The sequence below is a fragment of the Stegostoma tigrinum genome, chromosome 28 (assembly GCF_030684315.1).
Source record: "Stegostoma tigrinum isolate sSteTig4 chromosome 28, sSteTig4.hap1, whole genome shotgun sequence".
In the NCBI taxonomy this organism is placed as follows: domain Eukaryota; kingdom Metazoa; phylum Chordata; class Chondrichthyes; order Orectolobiformes; family Stegostomatidae; genus Stegostoma; species Stegostoma tigrinum.
This window is the reverse complement of record NC_081381.1, coordinates 9,977,131-9,994,492: the sequence shown is the minus strand read 5'-3', so window position 1 is coordinate 9,994,492 and position 17,362 is coordinate 9,977,131. Positions and strand designations below refer to the sequence as shown.

General features: G+C 42.8%; 1 protein-coding gene across 4 annotated transcripts in view; it reads left to right on the top strand.

Moving 5' to 3' along the window:
- The first annotated feature begins 1,104 nt into the window (after window positions 1–1,104).
- The window catches only part of rap1gapa (RAP1 GTPase activating protein a), a 599,377-nt gene continuing 583,119 nt past the window's right edge, over window positions 1,105–17,362 (top strand). For 2 of the 4 annotated variants that reach the window (XM_059655569.1, XM_059655567.1), the window contains exon 1: window positions 1,105–1,238. The gene's annotated coding sequence lies outside the window, so the exon portion shown is untranslated. The remainder of the gene's footprint in view (window positions 1,239–17,362) is intronic. The other 2 variants (XM_059655576.1, XM_059655571.1) reach the window with 2 other exon arrangements.

Sequence of the window (17,362 nt, the reverse complement as noted above, 5' to 3'; positions counted from 1 at the left end):
GCTGCTTGGGAAGCTCACTACAATAATGTGAAGAGCTAATCAGGGCCACTTTCATGGCTCGTGTTTAAAAGCTGCCCCACATTATCTGCCTGTTAAAATCGAGCCTGATCCCAAATAAACTGCAGGAAACATATGATAACAAAGTGTGAAGCTGGATGAACACAGCAGGCCTAGCGGCATCTTAGGAGCACAAGGGCCGACGTTTCGGGTCTAGACCCTTCATCAGAAAAGCTTTTCTGATGAAGGGTCTAGGCCCGAAACGTCAGCTTTTGTGCTCCTGAGATGGTGCTTGGCCTGCTGTGTTCATCCAGCTCCACACTTTGTTATCTCGGATTCTCCAGAATCTGCAGTTCCTGTTATCTCTGCAGGAAACATTTTTTTGGGTCCCCCCCCCTACTTTTAGCCATTAATGCACAAACAGCTGAGCAATAAACCTTAATTTGTAAACATTTGCAAAACTGATGTCTGGGACCTTATGGAAAAATTTAAAGATATGAGTTCTGAAGAAGGGTCACTGGACTCTAAACGTTAAACTCTGATTTTTTTTCCACGGGATGCTGCCAGATCTGCTGAGCTTTTTCAGCAACTTCTGTTTGTGTTTTAGATTTCCGGCATCCGAAGCTCTTTCGGTTTTTGTTAAATAAATGAGCTTTTGGGGTTTTTTTGTTCAAAGTAAGTGATCGCACCTTGTGGCTCTGAAACAGCTGATTTTCTCTCAGTTGCTCCGTTTGCCTAACTTCCGAGACAGTCAGTCAGAATTCCAGGACATTTCTGAGACTCCGTTTGGAGACGAATCCTGGTGAATTTCTCATTGTCCTATCCTTCCATCCCTAATGAGAATGTTATTGAGAACTTCATTGCTGGGAGAAGTTTCCTTTAGAATGGGCAGTCACAAACACACTCTGTAAGCCTCGTTATTATGTGGTTGTTTTCATCTGAAGACCTGGTAAGGAAATAATAAGATGTGGGCTTTATTATTGATTGTGGCACGCAGTCCCTTTGTAAAATGTGACATTTCTCTCTGAATGCAGCGTGAGGGAAACAGCAAGTCATGTGATAGAGGCAGCTGAGAATAAAATCACCTTTTCCTCACGTTGCCGGAGCTGCATTGGCGTCGAGCTTTCCCAGTTCAGTGTACTCACAGCTGATCTCCCAGTCAGACGTCAGGCTGGTCAGGCACACAGCTGCCTGAGTCCTGCAAGATCGTGTTTGCAATTCCTCAGCAAGCCCTCGGCAAGGTAAATGCTTTACTCTTCTGCTTTTAACTCCGATGCTTGTGAGGGTGCATTCTGCCAGTAGAAATGACTTCTTAATGTGAAGATGCAAGGGGCGGCGGGGAAGAAGCCTCTCAAGTAATTCTGAATCATTCTCTCCGCACGCATTTATTTTTGAGAGATTTCCATGTCACTTCCATTAATCTCACAGTCTGTCATGGAGAGTAATGAATAAAATGATGGTATCTGTAAGGCATCGGACTGGGGCATCCTGCAGATGTGTGTTTTGATAGCAAGCTTGTCAATCTCTGGTTAATATTAGACACTGTTGAGGGCGCAGGAATTATTTGCAATTACAGTGGGATGAAGCAGTGAGCGGCATTTGCACGGAGCTCTGTCGCTTCTAGGTAGAAGTTCCTCGGTGTTTTGTGACTTCATGTGTTGAGTGCATACGCACTGTCGTTACTGGAGAGTCTGTTTTGGATTTAATTACAATTGGTTCAGGCTAAAGAGAGACCAGCACGTCGGCATTTCCCCATTTCTCCTGTCCAGGTCACTGGCTCAGATGTAGAAGTTGTAGATAATTTTTGTACACTCGTTACGACACTGATGTGGAGCTGGTGGGAGTTGAATCTGGGCACTGGAGCCCCCTGGCTGTGATATGGGGCGGAGGTGGTCCTTTTTTTTGAGTCTGGGTGATGACTGTCACTGGTTTGAATAGATGGGAGATGATCACAGTACATGCTAGTCCTATTCTCCACTGGCGCTCCTCATATTCATTTTCCAATTGTAATCTATGGCGATAAAGCAGAAGACCAGCAATCTCCAGAAAAACTTTCCTCTCTACCCTGGACATGTTAAGGTTAATTCTGGCAACTCTTTCGCTGCCCCAGCTGAGTGTAGCCCGCTTATCAGAGTAGATAAATCCAGTATGGGACCTTCCAGGGGTGTATGGTCCTGGAGGCAGTCACCCAGCATTGTCATTCTCACATTGTGGGGCTACCTGATCACAGCTTAGTTCACACTACATCGTCAAAACCATCAATGGAAATATGGCTCAAGCAGAATTTGCTCACGCAGAGGGTGATGAGTAATGAATCATGAAGTTATCAGAATCTTCCTGTGTTGATTCAGTTAAAACTGACCAATTCTCTAAAATATGCTAAAATTCTGAAGATGGGACTATTTTGAAAATATTAGGTCAAGACAATCACGAAAGAACAGGTCCCAAAAGGTAACAGTATTAAGTTGAATCAAGTAGGTAAATGTACTTAATTCAGATGAACACATCCAAACACAAAGATTATTTTAATTCTTCATGACTCTTACTACATGTACTTGATCAGGCCGTTCAATGCAGGCTTTTGATGGAGTGCCAAATACATATTATGTCAGAGTCTAAAGCATCTAATACCTTGGGAGATCAATGATCAGAAATAAATTTAGCCCTGGTTGGACACACTCTCTTTTACAGAAATGCAAGCATTAAAATTCAGGTCAGTTCTTTGTCAGTAACAGAGCTCTGTGTTTTGTTTTATTTTTATGAGTAGTATTAATTTGTCAGGCATTCCTAGCAGCTTTGACAATTCAGAGATGATTTTTATAGTTGATCAAACAACCAATAATAAAGATGTGCGCAATTGTCTCTGGAATATGAAAATATTTAACTGCAAACAGGGACAGTACATTTAGGATTATTGTTTTATCTAAGTTGAAAGTTTGAGGCTGTTTAAAGTGCAGCTCAAATGAAGAATTGAATTTCAGATATATGTATGTTAATACTGTTCCTATTTCAGGGTGTGTCTCTTGTTTCTTGTTTGATTAGGAGCTAATCTATAAAGGGATTCTTTTATCTGCTATTTTTGCAAGAGGAAATCATTACAGTTCTCTGAAGTTCTTTTAGAACAGTATGTGATCTACAATTATTCACTTGACAATTGCCAAAGCAATAATGGACACAACCTTTTCTCTGTGCAGAGATAGAATAAAATAATGTGATATTATTTCATTGCTCGTACAAACCGTGAACTGCATTTTAAAATATTCACAATTCATTTATTTGTTGTCACTTGCATTTATTATCAAAATTGCTGTCTGTTAAGTCTTTTGCAAACAGAATGAATAGGTCAACAACAGATAATATGTGCAGAAAAGATAAAAAATGGTAATGCATTGTTTGAAAGGTTTATTTTTGCAGCAGTAAAATGATATTGAAGCATTTGATGGAACAAAATGAGAAGTAAAGATTGTTTGGAAACAGAGTACAGGAAAAGCTCCATGCATTGATGAAGCAACAGCAGAACATTTAAATGCCCTTGGAAAAACAGAATTAAAAGTGATAACAGAAATTTGTGATTTAAATGTATGCCAAAGGATACATTCCAAATGACTTGAGATGTTCAATGTTTATGTTGCTAAGCAATCCAAAGCAATGGAGTGCAACTGTTTTAACATTATAAACTTAATGAGTTATCTCGTTAAAATGTTTCTGAAAAACAAAGTAAAAAAAATTACAAATTTGAAGTAGAAATTGGTGAAATGCAGTCTGGGGTCAAAACAAGAGAGGAGCATTTTAATCTAAGAATGATTTTTATAAATATCTGGAAATGAACAAGATAATGAAATAAAAATGTTTTTTAATCACTAAAAGTTAATAGGTGTGATACTGAAATATGCCTTTGACAGTAAAGAAATGAAATTCATCCAGATGCAATATTGGAACCAATCAGCAAGGATCAGGCTCAAAGAAGGCCAACCAAATGTTTTTGAAATAAAGGGAGGAGTGTTGTGGAGAACTGTGTTTGTATACTCTGGCTTATACAGTATCACTTGCCATAGCCATGACCTCTGAGGTAATTACTTTCTGCATTACAACATGAAGACAGAATCCATTAACTGTGCATTTGAAACATGGTGAGATTTGTGGATTGCGGAGATGTAAGAGAGCCAGTTATCAAAGAAAATTGCAAGGAACAACTGAAATTGCAGCCGACAACCTTTTACTGCTGAATGAGCCTGAATGGCTTTGAACATTTCAGTATCTGCTGTAGTGGAGGTGAATAGCGATTTGAGATAGAATTGGAACTTCTTTCTGTTTTATTGACAATATCAGGAAAGAGCCAGCGTCAACCTGAACAAATAAGAGTAACAATTCTGTTAACATTTCTGAAGAAGGGTCTAGTCTTCCTGCTCCTCTGATGCTGCTTGGCCTGCTGTGTTCTTCCAGCTCTACACCTTGTTATCAACAATTCTGTTATCAGTGTTATTAGCTCTGAGGCTACATGTAATGTCACAGCTCTGTGTGAAGCAGTTTAAGATGAAAACCATCAAATCACAAAAGCACATATTCACAGAAGAGCTCTGATGCTAAAGGAAGCCATTTGGTACATTGTATTTGCACTGGGTCAAGAATGAGCATAATGACTTTGTGTCATTCTCCTCCCTTTGCACATTGTTTCTATTCAATTAATCATCAAATGCCTCAAGTGAACCTGCCTCCACCACAATTCCACGCAGTGCATTCCAAACCTGAATCACTTATTATGTAAAAGTTATTTTCTCACATTACATTTGCTACTTTTGCAAATCATTTTAAATCTCTGCCCTCTCTTTTTGGATCTCTTTACCAGTGGAACAATTTTTTTCCTATCTACTCTGATCTCCTCTTAGTCCTGCATCCCTCCCAGGCAAAAAGTCCCAGTCCCTCTAACCTATCTCCATAACTGAAGTTCCTCATCCCAGCAACCATTTTTATAAATGTCTTCTGCACTCGCTAATGTGTTCACATCATCTGTATAATATGGCACACCTACCTCTACACAATACTCCAGCTGAAATCTAAGTTCAATATTACTTCCTTGCTCTTGTACTCTATGCCCTGTCAGTAAAGCCCAGGATACAATATACTTTATTAGCTAAGATAACAAAGTGTGGAGCTGGATGAACACAGCAGGCCAAGCAGCATCTTAGGAGCAGGAAAGCCTTTTTTCTGATACTTTATTAACTAGTCTGTCCATCAGTTCTACCACCATTAATGATCTGTGCATATCTACACCCAGCTGCTGTACCTATGAAGTATTGAACTTCCTACTTAAATTGTCTGTTCATGTTCTTCCTACCAAAATACATTATGTCTCACATCCCTGCATTGTACCATATCTGTCACCTACTTGTCCACTCCAGTTCTTTGAGGAAGTCACGAGAAAAGTGTTGACGAGGGTTGAGCAGTGGATGTGGTGCACATGGACTTCAGCAAGGCATTTGATAAGGTTCCCCATGGCTGGCTCATTCATAAAGTCAGGAGGTATGGGATACAGGGTGATTTGGCTGTCTGGATTCAGAATTGGTTGGCTGACAGGAGGCAGAGAGTGGTTGTAGATGGTAAGTATTCTGCCTGGAGGTCAGTGCTGAGTGGTGTCCCACAGGACTCTGTTCTTGGGCCTCTGCTCTTTGTAGTTTTTATAAATGACTTGGATGAGGAGGTTGAGGGGTGGGTTAGTATGTTTGCTGATGACACAAAGGTTGGAGGTGCCGTTGATAGTATCGAGGGCTATTGCAGGCTTCAGCGAGACATTGACAGTATGCAGAGCTGGGCTGAGAAACGGCAGATGGAGTTCAACCTGGATAAATGCGAAGTGATGCATTTTGGAAGGTCGAACTTAAATGCTGAATATAGGATTAAAGGCAGGATTCTCGGCAGTGTGGAGGAACAGCGGGATCTTGGTGTTCAAGTGCATAGCTCCCTCAAAGTTGCCACCCGGGTGGATAAGGCAGTTAAGAAAGCATATGGTGTTTTGGCTTTCATTAACAGGGGGATCGAGTTTAAGAGCCGCGAGGTTATGCTGCAGCTCTACAAAACCCTGTGAGACCACACTTGGAATATTGTGACCAGTTCTGGTCGCCCTATTATAGGAAAGATGTGGAGGCTTTGGAGAGGGTGCAAAGGAGGTTTACCAGGATGCTGCCTGGACTGGAGGGCTTGTCTTACGAGGAGAGGTTGACTGACCTCAGACTTTTCTCTCTGGAGAGAAGGGGAAAGAGAGGTGACCTGATCGAGGTGTACAAGGTAATGAGAGGCATGGATAGAGTCGATAGCCAGAGACTTTTCCCCAGGGCAGGATTGAGGGGTCATAGTTTTAAGGTGTTAGGAGGAAGGTATAGAGGAGACGTCAGAGGGAGGTTCTTCACCCAGAGAGCTGTGAGCGCATGGAATAGTTTACCATTGGTAGTCGTGGAAGCAGAGTCATTAGTGACAATTAAGCGACTGCTGGACATGCACATGGACAGCAGTGAATTGAGGGGAATGTAGGTTAGGTTATTTTATTTTTGGATTAGGAATATTCCACAGCACAACATCGTGGGCCAAAGGGCCTGTACTGTGCTGTACTTTTCTATGTTCTATGTTCCACAACTTGCCTATGTTCTTTTGAAGTTCTACAATGTCCTCCTCACAATTTACAATTCTCCCACATTTCATATCATTTGCAATCTTTGAAATTATCCCCTGCACACCAAGATCTAGATCATTAATACAACTCCGGAAAACTAAGGGCCCCAATACTAACCCCTGGGGAACTCCACTACCAATTTACCCCCAGTCCAAAAACTATCATTCAGTTGATTTGAATCCAAGTAATATCATGAAAATGGCTGGAAATTAGGAATTGAAAGGGAGGGAAGAATTCAAGAAAATTACAATTACCAGTGAAGTAGTTTGAACTAAATTATTGAAACTGTGAGTTGATAAAGTCCTCATAGGCTTTGTCCATATGTTTTAAAAATAGCAATTAGTGAGATTGTTGATGTGTTGGTTTTAATTTTCCAAAACTCATTCTCACTCAAGTAAGATTCCTTGAGATTAGAAGATGGCTAATATAACTCCTTGATTGAAAAAAAGAACAGACAGAGGCAAAAAGCAGGAAACGACAGGCCAGTTACCTTAACATCTGTCAATGAGAAATGTTAGGAGTTCTGATTAAAGACATTAAAGCAGGGACCTTGTTCAAGGTCATCAGGCAGAGTCAACATGATCTTATCAAAAAGAAATCATGTCGAGCTAATTTACTGGAGTTCTTTGAAGAAGTAACGTTTGCTAAGCATAAAGGGAAAAAGTGGGCGTATTGTCTTTAAATTTCCAAAGGCATTTGATAAAGGATCACATTAAAGGTCAATGTGAAAAATCAAAGTTTATGGTCTATGGAGTAAGATATTAGCATGGGTGGTTAACAGGAAATAGAAGGTAGTCATAAATGGGTCATTTTCTGGTTGACAAAGATGTTGCTAATGATGTGCCACAGGGATTCATGTCAGAGCCTCAACACAATTTATATAAATAGTTTGGATGAAGGTATTGAAGGCGTGGAGCTGAATTTGCACATGACACAAAGATTAGTAAGAAAGTGAGTTGTGAAAAGGACTTACGGAACATACAGGGGGAAATTTATAGGTTCAGTGAGTGGGCAGAGACCTGGCAACTGGTGTATCATGTGGGAAAATGGGAGATTGACCATTTATCAAAGAGAATAAAAAAGAAGCATATTATCTAAATGGTGAGAGGTGGCACAGCTGAGATGCAGAGGGATCTGGGTGTCTTAGTTCAGGCACAGGAAATGATTGGAAAAGCTACTAAGATGTTATTTTTATTGTGCCGGGAATTGAATGCACAAATAGGGAGGTTATGCTTCCTTTACATGGAGCATTGGTGAGAGCACATCTGGAGCATTGTGTACATTGTGCACATCTGGTCATCGTAGTTATGGAAGGATGTTAATGTGTTGTCAGCAGTTCAGGAAAGGCTTATTAGATTTAAGAGGAAAGGCTAGACAGGTGTGGCCTGTATGTCTGGAGCTTAGAAGAGTCAGAGGGGACTTAGTTGAAACATAAGATCCAGATGGGACTTGACCAGATGAATGTTGAAAGGTTGAGTTCTCTTGTGGGAGAATCTCAAACTAGAGGTCAGAGTTTAAAGATAAGGGGGCATGCAATTAAGACAGTGATGAGGAAACAATTCTTCCCTCAGAGAGTGTGTTTGGAATTCCCTAGCTGCAAAGCAGTGGATGCAGAATCTTAAAATATTTTTCAGACAGAGGGAGACAGATTCTTGATGACCAAAGGGATGGATGTGTATTGGGAATATACAGAAATATAGAGTTGTGGTTAAAATTGGATCAACCATGATCTTATTGAATGATGGAGCAGGCCAAGAGGGGCAGGTGGCCTCCCTTTGATCCTCATTCGTATGTTCATTGTGACAGATGCATGTGACACGACATCAGATCACCAAAGTGAGTGTAGCTACAAGCAGCCACAGCAGCAGCATAATTGAATGTGTGGAAGCTTCAGTGAGTCATCATTGCTTCAAGTTTTTGAAAAGGTTTGTAGCTTGGGTTGTGAATGAGGTTGTAGACTTGCTCGCTGAACTAATGTGTTTGATTGCAAATGCTTTGTCACCCTTCTGGGTAACATCGTCAGTGTGTCTCAGTAAGCAACCCGAGACATATAAATAACAAGCTGGACAGAGCACCAACGCTTCACCGGAGGCGCACTGACGGTGTTACCGAGCAGGGTGACAAAACGTCTGCAATCAAACACACCAGCTCTGAGAGCATGTCTACAACCTCAGTCACCATCGCTTTTTGGTTCAGGACATTGGATTCATTTCAAAAAGCAAATAAACTCAAGACATCACCAGAATTAGCCGATGGCTTTCATGAGGGAGGGAATATTACTTCCAGCTCCTTGTGAAGGAGAAGAGTGCTGGATGTACAGTCGAGAATTCCAAATGCATTTAGCCTAGTGTTTGGGCAGGTGTTTGCTGCAACTGTCAGGAACTAATAGGATCAGTTTCACAGCCTGAACAAGGCAAAGCAAGAGGAAAGCATGAAAGGGAAAAATAAAATGTATGAGCTGGGTATGTGCTAAGAAGGAATACCAAAAACCATGTAATTGTACCAGGATGTGCCAAGCCTTTCAAAATAGTTATTTCCAGCCTTTCTGTAAGCCTGGAAACCAGGCAGTTACCATACACAGCTCCCTAGCCCTTGTAGACACCCATTGTGTTTCTGAGAATTTCAGACAAGTAGAGAAATGAAAACCTTTAATGGAAATTGTGAAGATATAATTCTTGTTTTAGCGTGTATTTTTCGAGTATTGGTAAGGCTTATCTGACAAATTCAGGAAGCAGCTAACTCAGTGTCACGACAAAGGTAAATGACCATATATTGAGTTCATTTTACAAGTTTTAAGCCAAGCTGCAGTTCTGGAGCAAGGATAGAATCCTGAAAATATTGACATTGCTAATTGAACAGTTGTGATTTTATTATTCAAGGTGGTCAAATGACAAACATTAAAATAAGCATTCAGAAAGCTGAAATTCAGTCCTCTTTAACTTTCCTCCCTTCTTGGCAGAATGTTGGAAAATGGACATCCTCGATAATCAGACCCAACTGTGCAATTTATAAATTGAGTTTTTCCTTATTTAGGGAGCAACTTATTGTGGAGCTGGATGAACACAGCAGGCCAAGCAGCATCTCAGGAGCACAAAAGCTGACATTTCAGGCCTAGACCCTTCATCAGAGAGGGGGATGGGGTGAGGGTTCTGAAATAAATAGGGAGAGAGGGGGAGGCGGACCGAAGATGGAGAGAAAAGAAGATAGGTGGAGAGGAGAGTATAGGTGGGTAGGTAGGGAGGGGATTGGTCAGTCCAGGGAAGATGGACAGGTCAAGGAGGCGGGATGAGGTGGCAGGTAGGAAATGGAGGTGCGGCTTGAGGTGGGAGGAAGGGATGGGTGAGAGGAAGAACAGGTTAGAGAGGCAGAGACAGGCTGGAGAGGCCCACAGAGACCCTCAGCTACCAAGAATACACCTCCTCCCACCCACCCTCCTGCAAAAATTCCGTCCCCTATTCCCAATTCCTCCACCTCCGCCGCATCTGCTCCCAGGATGAGGCATTCCACTTCCGCACATCCCAGATGTCCACGTTCTTCAAGGACCGCAACTTCCCCCTTGCAGTGGTTGAGAACGCCCTTGACCGCGTCTCCTGCATTTCCCGCAACACATCCCTCACACCCTGCCCCCGCCACAACCGCCCCCAGAGGATCCCTCTCGTTCTCACATACCACCCCACCAACCTCCGGATACAACGTATCATCCTCCGACACCTCCGCCATCTACAATCCGACCCCACCACCCAAGCTATTTTTCCATCCCCACCCTTGCCTGCCTTCCGGAGAGACCACTCTCTTCACAACTCCCTTGTCCGCTCCACACTCCTCTCCAACCCCACCACACCCGGCACCTTCCCCTGCAACCACAGGAAATGCTACACTTGCCCCCACACCTCCTCCCTCACCCCTATCCCAGGCCCCAAGATGACCTTCCACATCAAGCAGAGGTTCACCTGCACATCTGCCAATGTGGTATACTGCATCCACTGTACCCGGTGTGGCCTCCTCTACATTGTGGAAACCAAGCGGAGGCTTGGGGACTGCTTTGCAGAACACCTCCGCTCAGTTCGCAACAAACAACTGCACCTCCCAGTCGCAAACCATTTCCACTCCCCCTCCCATTCCTCAGACGACATGTCCATCATGGGCCTCCTGCAGTGCCACAATGTTGCCCCCCGAAGGTTGCAGGAACAGCAACTCATATTCCGCTTGGGAACCCTGCAGCCCAATGGTGTCAATGTGGACTTCACAAGCTTCAAAATCTCCCCTTCCCCCACCGCATCCCAAAACCAGCCCAGTTCTTCCCCTCCCCCCACTGCATCACAAAACCAGCCCAGCTCGTCCCCTCCCCCCACTGCATCCCAAAACCAGCCCAGCCTGTCTCTGCCTCCCTAACCTGTTCTTCCTCTCACCCATCCCTTCCTCCACCTCAAGCCGCACCTCCATTTCCCACCTACCACATCATCCCGCCTCCTTGACCTGTTCATCTTCCCTGGACTGACCAATCGCCTCCCTACCTCCCCACCTATACTCTCCTCCCTACCTATCTTGTTTTCTCTCCATCTTCGGTCCGCCTCCCCCTCTCTCCCTATTTATTCCAGTTCCCTCTCCCCATCCCCCTCTCTGATGAAGGGTCTAGGCCCGAAATGTCAGCTTTTGTGCTCCTGAGATGCTGCTTGGCCTGCTGTGTTCATCCAGCTCCACACTTTGTTATCTTGGATTCTCCAGCATTTACAGTTCCCATTATCTCTTATTATTTTAAGAGTTTTGTAATGAGTCTACATAAGAGAATGAGCTTATGTATCAAAGATACTTTTCTATTTCACTGAAGCAAATCAAACTTCAAATTAAATGATCAGCTTTGTTTTTATTGGTTTTGAACTTTTGGTTGCAAATTCTGCAACAATGGTTTCTGCTAGTGTGGGAATTCTGAATTCCTCTTCTGCTTCCAGTGTTACAATACATCTGGAAGAAAAAATATTGCTTGTGATAAATTATGGTTGGAATAATGTTGGACAATCCAGGTACTGTTTTTTTTTGTAACTTGCATGTAAACAGTAACAATAGGTAACCTTTGACTGACTCAAAACAGCCTAATTAAGGCATTTGGATGCTCACTGCAATATACATTCCATATATTATTAATAGTTTATTACTCCTGGTTCAATTTTCATGACATGTGACAGCTAGGAATGCATTGTAAGCAGATTTAAAATCAATGGTATTTCTATGTTCACGCATGTTCCTACAGCTACCCATTGCTAAGTTAAAGTGAACCTTGAGCTCTTTCTAATGCTCCTGAGGTAGTGAAGTGATAAAACAAAACAGATCTTGTGTACCAGCAGGTGAATTAAAGAGAACATCCTGAACTCAAATGTCAGGTGTACTAGAAAGAGGCTTGAAGGGCATTTTACAAAGGATCAATTTCTCTTTCTGTAGAATTCTTTTCCATAGAGAGCTATCGAGGCTGGGACAAACATTTTTATTCAGTAAAGGAATAAAGGATTATGGAAATAAGACATGAAAGTGGAGTTGAGGATCATCAGGTCAGCTATGATTTCACTGAATGACAGAGCAGATTCAATGGGCTGAATGGCCTAAATATCCTCCATCTTACAACCTTATGTTTTATTAAGTTGCTTTTTATTTTTGGGTGCTCTCCACATTTAGCATTAGCAGTCATTAAATGGTGCAGACTATATGGAGTCAAATTGAACTAACTTGTCACAACCAGTGTGGATAGAGGGGAGCCAGTAAGATGTCATGCGTTTTGACTTCCAGGAGACATTCGATAAGGTACCTCACAAAATGTTATGTCATTAGATAAGAACCCATGGTGTTGGAGGTAGTATATTGGCACTACTTAGAGAATTGGCTCATGGGCAGGAAACAGAAAGACAGGATAAAATTGTACAGTGATAAATAAAGAGTTCTTTCTCAGGTTGGTGACCTGTGACCAGTGAGGTTCCATAGGGATCAGTGCTGGGACTGCAACTACTTACAATATATATTCATGGCTTGAATGAAGGAAGTGTATGCATTGTTGCCAAATTAGCAAATGACACATAAACGGGTGGAAAGGCAAATTCCAAGAGGGGTACAGGCAGTTACAGGGAGATGTTGATCAGTTAAGTAAGTGGGCAAAAAACTGCCAAATAGAGCATAATGTGAGAAAATGTGAAGTTGTTCGTTTTGGAAAGAAGAGCAAAAGAACAGAGAATTATTTAAATGGAGAAATACTGCTGAAAGCTGCAAGACAAAGGGACTTGGGGGACTTATGCATGAAACAAAGAAAGCTAGCACACAGAGGCAGCAGGGAATCAGGAACACTAATGGAATGTTGGCCAGTGTAAGAGTTGGGAAGATTTACTACAACTGTACAAAGTGCTGGTGAGGCCAAAGAGAGAGCACTGTGAGCAGTTACTTTAGGAAAGATATTATTTCATTGGAGGCAGTTTGGAGAAGATTCATTAGGATGATCCCTGGTATGGAGGGATTGTTTTATGAGCAAATTCTGAACAGGTTGGGACTCTACTCATGGAAGTTTAGAAGAATGAGAGGTGATCTGTTTGAAACCTACAGCATTCTTAAGGGGCTTGACAGTAAATGCTAAGAGGATGTTACCCCTCATGGAACAGTCTCAGGCCAGAGGGTGTTAGTTTCAGATTAAAAGGGTGCCAATTTAAGACTGGGAAAAGGAGGAATTTCTTCTCTGAGGATAGAGAGTTTTTAGCACTCCTTGCCACAGAGAGCTGTGGGGCAGAGTTCTTGTGGATATTTATTGCTGAGATAGATTCATGATCAGTTGGGAGTTGAGGGTTACAGGGAAAGAGCAGGAAAGTGGATACAGGAATGTCAGATCAGCAATGATCCTATTGAATGGCAGAGCAGGCTCGAGGGGCCGAATGGCCTCTTACTCCTCTTATTTCTGATGGTCCTAACTTGTTTGTGATTAGTTTCAACGTTTGCAGGTATTGTGGTGGCACATGAAGATAGCTTTTATTTCTGGGTCAGAATAATATTCCAAACAACATTTCAGAAAGGAATATCACATCCAAAGACAGCCTGGCTATTTATCCCTTTCCTTGCAACTTCTTCCCTTCATATACACTAGTTTTTCTCTATTGCTCCAAGTTAATTTTGCATTTTCAGAAATTTGTACATTTTCAAAACTGGTTGTCGACTTTTCGGCTGATGTACTCTTTAATGTGGAAAAGAACTTCACTTCAGTTCCACTATCGATGGGCTGCAATTTGAAGTTGAATTGTGCTATGACAATGACTGAGGTCTGTAAGAAGCTAGGGAAATTACCAGGTGAAGGAAGACAACTTAAAAGTATTGATTGGACTCTGCACTTGTTACTGGTTTAGTTTAATAGAAAAATTGGGGCTTAATAAGTTAGTACTTGACACGTGTGCACTTTCTGATACATATAATTTCTGCTAGAGATCCGTGACCACGTAATTTGGGTGACATAGTGGGTTATCACAATTTCCACTTTCCCATCAATGCCTCAGTCCATCTCTTGTGCAGTTTGGTGGGTTTCCAGCTCGTGTTGAATGGAAGACCTCTGTGTGCAATGAGTCTGAACTCATCACTTATTGGGCATACATCCATAGCATGAACTATCACCAATTTGTTTCAGTTAGTGGCAATATCCTGGTGCAAAACACATGACTGTGGTGTAATCAAAGAATTCTGCACAGGTGATGGCATTGTCAGGGGAGCTTTTTGTCTGTGTTTAGCTTTCGGACCTGGGAGCGATTCATACATTGGGTGCGTGAAATAGCCAAGCATTTGCTAATCATTGAACATTTGTACTCCAAATTCTGCAAGTTCTTAATTTCTCAATCAGACTGGAACATTTTAATGTGAAATTAAAAATTAATTAATGCATATCACTTCAAGTAAACCTCAAAACAGTATGTCATTACAGTCCAGAAAATAATCAATGAAGATTCTTCCAAGCAAGTCATTTGGAAATAATTTGACTTTATTCTATGATTGAGAAGCTGCATACCTTAATTCATTGTTCTCAATCTCTGTGTATCACTACTGAATCATGAATAAATGTATATTTACAGTGAAGGTGAAGATTTGTTTGCCATGCAGTGAATCTCCTGTGGCATGAGCATGGTTATGGTGACATTGTGGTCATGTTCACATTACTATAACCTGGAACTACCTGTTAATTCACTCTATGGTAGCTGAGGCATTACAATTCAGTTTATGAAATAAATTATATATAAAATGTTAATGTCAGTGAGCTCTAGAAAGCAAAGCGGTCATCTACTCAATCTCTCCATGTACAACAATGCCCTCTGATTGTGCTGTGATGTCAGTCTCTACGAGTTTGTAGTTGGGGGCAGCTTGTTACCTTCACCCTCTTTCCTTACCTGTGTATAAGCACTTATTTGGTTTAGATGAGAGAGGAACAAACACAGTTGTTCTGAGGAAGGGTCACTTGGCCCCTACATTAACTCTGATTTCTCTTCACAGATGCTGCCAGACCTGCTGAGCTTTTCCAGCAACTTTGTTTTTGTTTGTGATTTATAGCAGCTGCAGTTCTTTTGGTTTTTATGATAGGAACAACCACTTATGAATTTTAACTAGAAGAAATTGCTGTGCAAGGAAAGATGTACAGCAATAACATTGACAAGACATTTAGATAAGTACATGAATAGGAAAGGTTTGGAGGGATGTGGGTCAGGATCAGCCAAGTGGGACTAGTTTTGTTTGGGATCATGGTTGGCACTAAGTGGACTGTTTCCATGCTGCATGAGTCTATGACTGTATGTTTATTGCATGATGGCATCAGATACAATTTACACGAGTTTTTACAAAATACTTGTGGTGCCATTGGTAATAACCCTGCTTTTGAACAAGGAGGTCCACGTTTAAGTCCCACTTGTGCCTAATATGTGTCATGGTACATCTGAGCAGGTTAAGGAACAATACCTACATTAGTTTGTTAGATATTGTTGCTTAGACATTTTGAGAGACATTGGCCTTCATTCAGCAAGATTCTAAAAAGTTCGTCCACTCCCCATCTAACCCTGAATGATATTATCAGAGTAGATGGATCTGAATGCAGTTTCCAGTATTAAACCTTTCAGAACGATTACCTTGCACATCCCAAGGACCAGCCTAGTGAACCTTTGCTTCACTTCTTTAAATGCAAGTGCATGCTTCCATGGGTAAGGAGACCAAAACAGTGCTCCAGGTGTGTTCTTATCAAGTTCTCTGAAATTGCAAGAAGACTCCTCCACTCTTCTGCTCAAATCCCTTTATAACAAAGGCTTACATGCCAAGCATTTTCCTAATTCAAGACAATAATGGGAACTGCGCATGCTGGAGAATCCAAGATAACAAAAGTATGGGGCTGGATGAACACAGCAGGCCAAGCAGCCTCTTAGGAGCACAAAAGCTGATGTTTCGGGCCTAGACCCTTTGTCAGAAAAGGGGGATGGGGAGAGGATTCTGAATAAATAGGGTGAGAGGGGGAGGCGGACTGAAGATGGACAGAGGAGAAGATAGGTGAAGAGGACAGTATGGGTGGGGAGGTAGAGAGGGGATAGGTCAGTCCGGGGAAGACTGACAGGTCAAGGGGGCGGGATGAGGTTAGTAGGTAGGAAATGGAGGTGCGGCTTGAGGTGGGAGGAGGAGATAGGTGAGAGGAAGAACAGGTTAGGGTGGGCGGGGACGAGTTGGGCTGGTTTTGGGATGCAGTGAGGGGAGGGGAGATTTTGAAGCTTGTGAGATCCACATTGATACCATTGGGCTGCAGGGTTCCCAAGCGGAATATGAGTTGCTGTTCCTGCAACCTACGGGTGGCATCATTGTGGCACTGCAGGAGGCCCATGATGGACATGTCATCTAAGGAATGAGAGAGGGAGTTGAAATGGTTCGCGACTGGGAGATGCAGTTGTTTATTGCGAACTGAGCGGAGGTGTTCTGCAAAGCGGCCCCCAAGCCTCCGTTTGGTTTCCCCAATGTAGAGGAAGCCACACCGAGTACAGCGGATGCAGTATACCACATTGGCAGATGTGCAGGTGAACATCTGCTTAATATGAAAAGTCATCTTGGCGCCTGGGATGGAGGTGTGGGGACAGGTGTAGCACTTCCTGCGGTTTCAGGGGAAGGTGCCGGGTGTGGTGGGCTTGGAGGGGAGTGTGGAGCGAACAAGGGAGCCACGGAGAGAGTGGTCTCTCCGGAAGGCAGACAAGGGTGGGGATGGAAATATATCTTTGGTGGTGGGGTCGGATTGTAGATGGCGGAAGTGTCGGAGGATGATACGTTGTATCCGGAGGTTGGTGGGGTGGTATATGAGGACGAGGAGGATTCTCTTTTGGCAGTTATTACGGGGGTGGGGTGTGAGGGATGAGGTCCGGAAAATGCGGGAGACACGGTTGAGGGTGTTCTCGACTCCTGCCCGGGGGAAGTTGCGGCCCTTGAAGAACGAGGACATCTGGGATGTGCGGGATTGGAATGCCTCATCCTGGGAGCAGATGCGGCGGAGGCGAAGGAATTAGGAATGGGGATGGAATTTTTGGAGGAAGGTGGGTGGGAGGAGGTGTATTCCAGGTAGCTGTATGAGTCAGTGGGCTTGAAATGGATATCGGTTTCCAGGTGGTTGCCTGAGATGGAGACAGAGAGGTCCAGGAAGGTGAGGGATGTGCTGGAGATGGCCCAGGTGAACTTAAG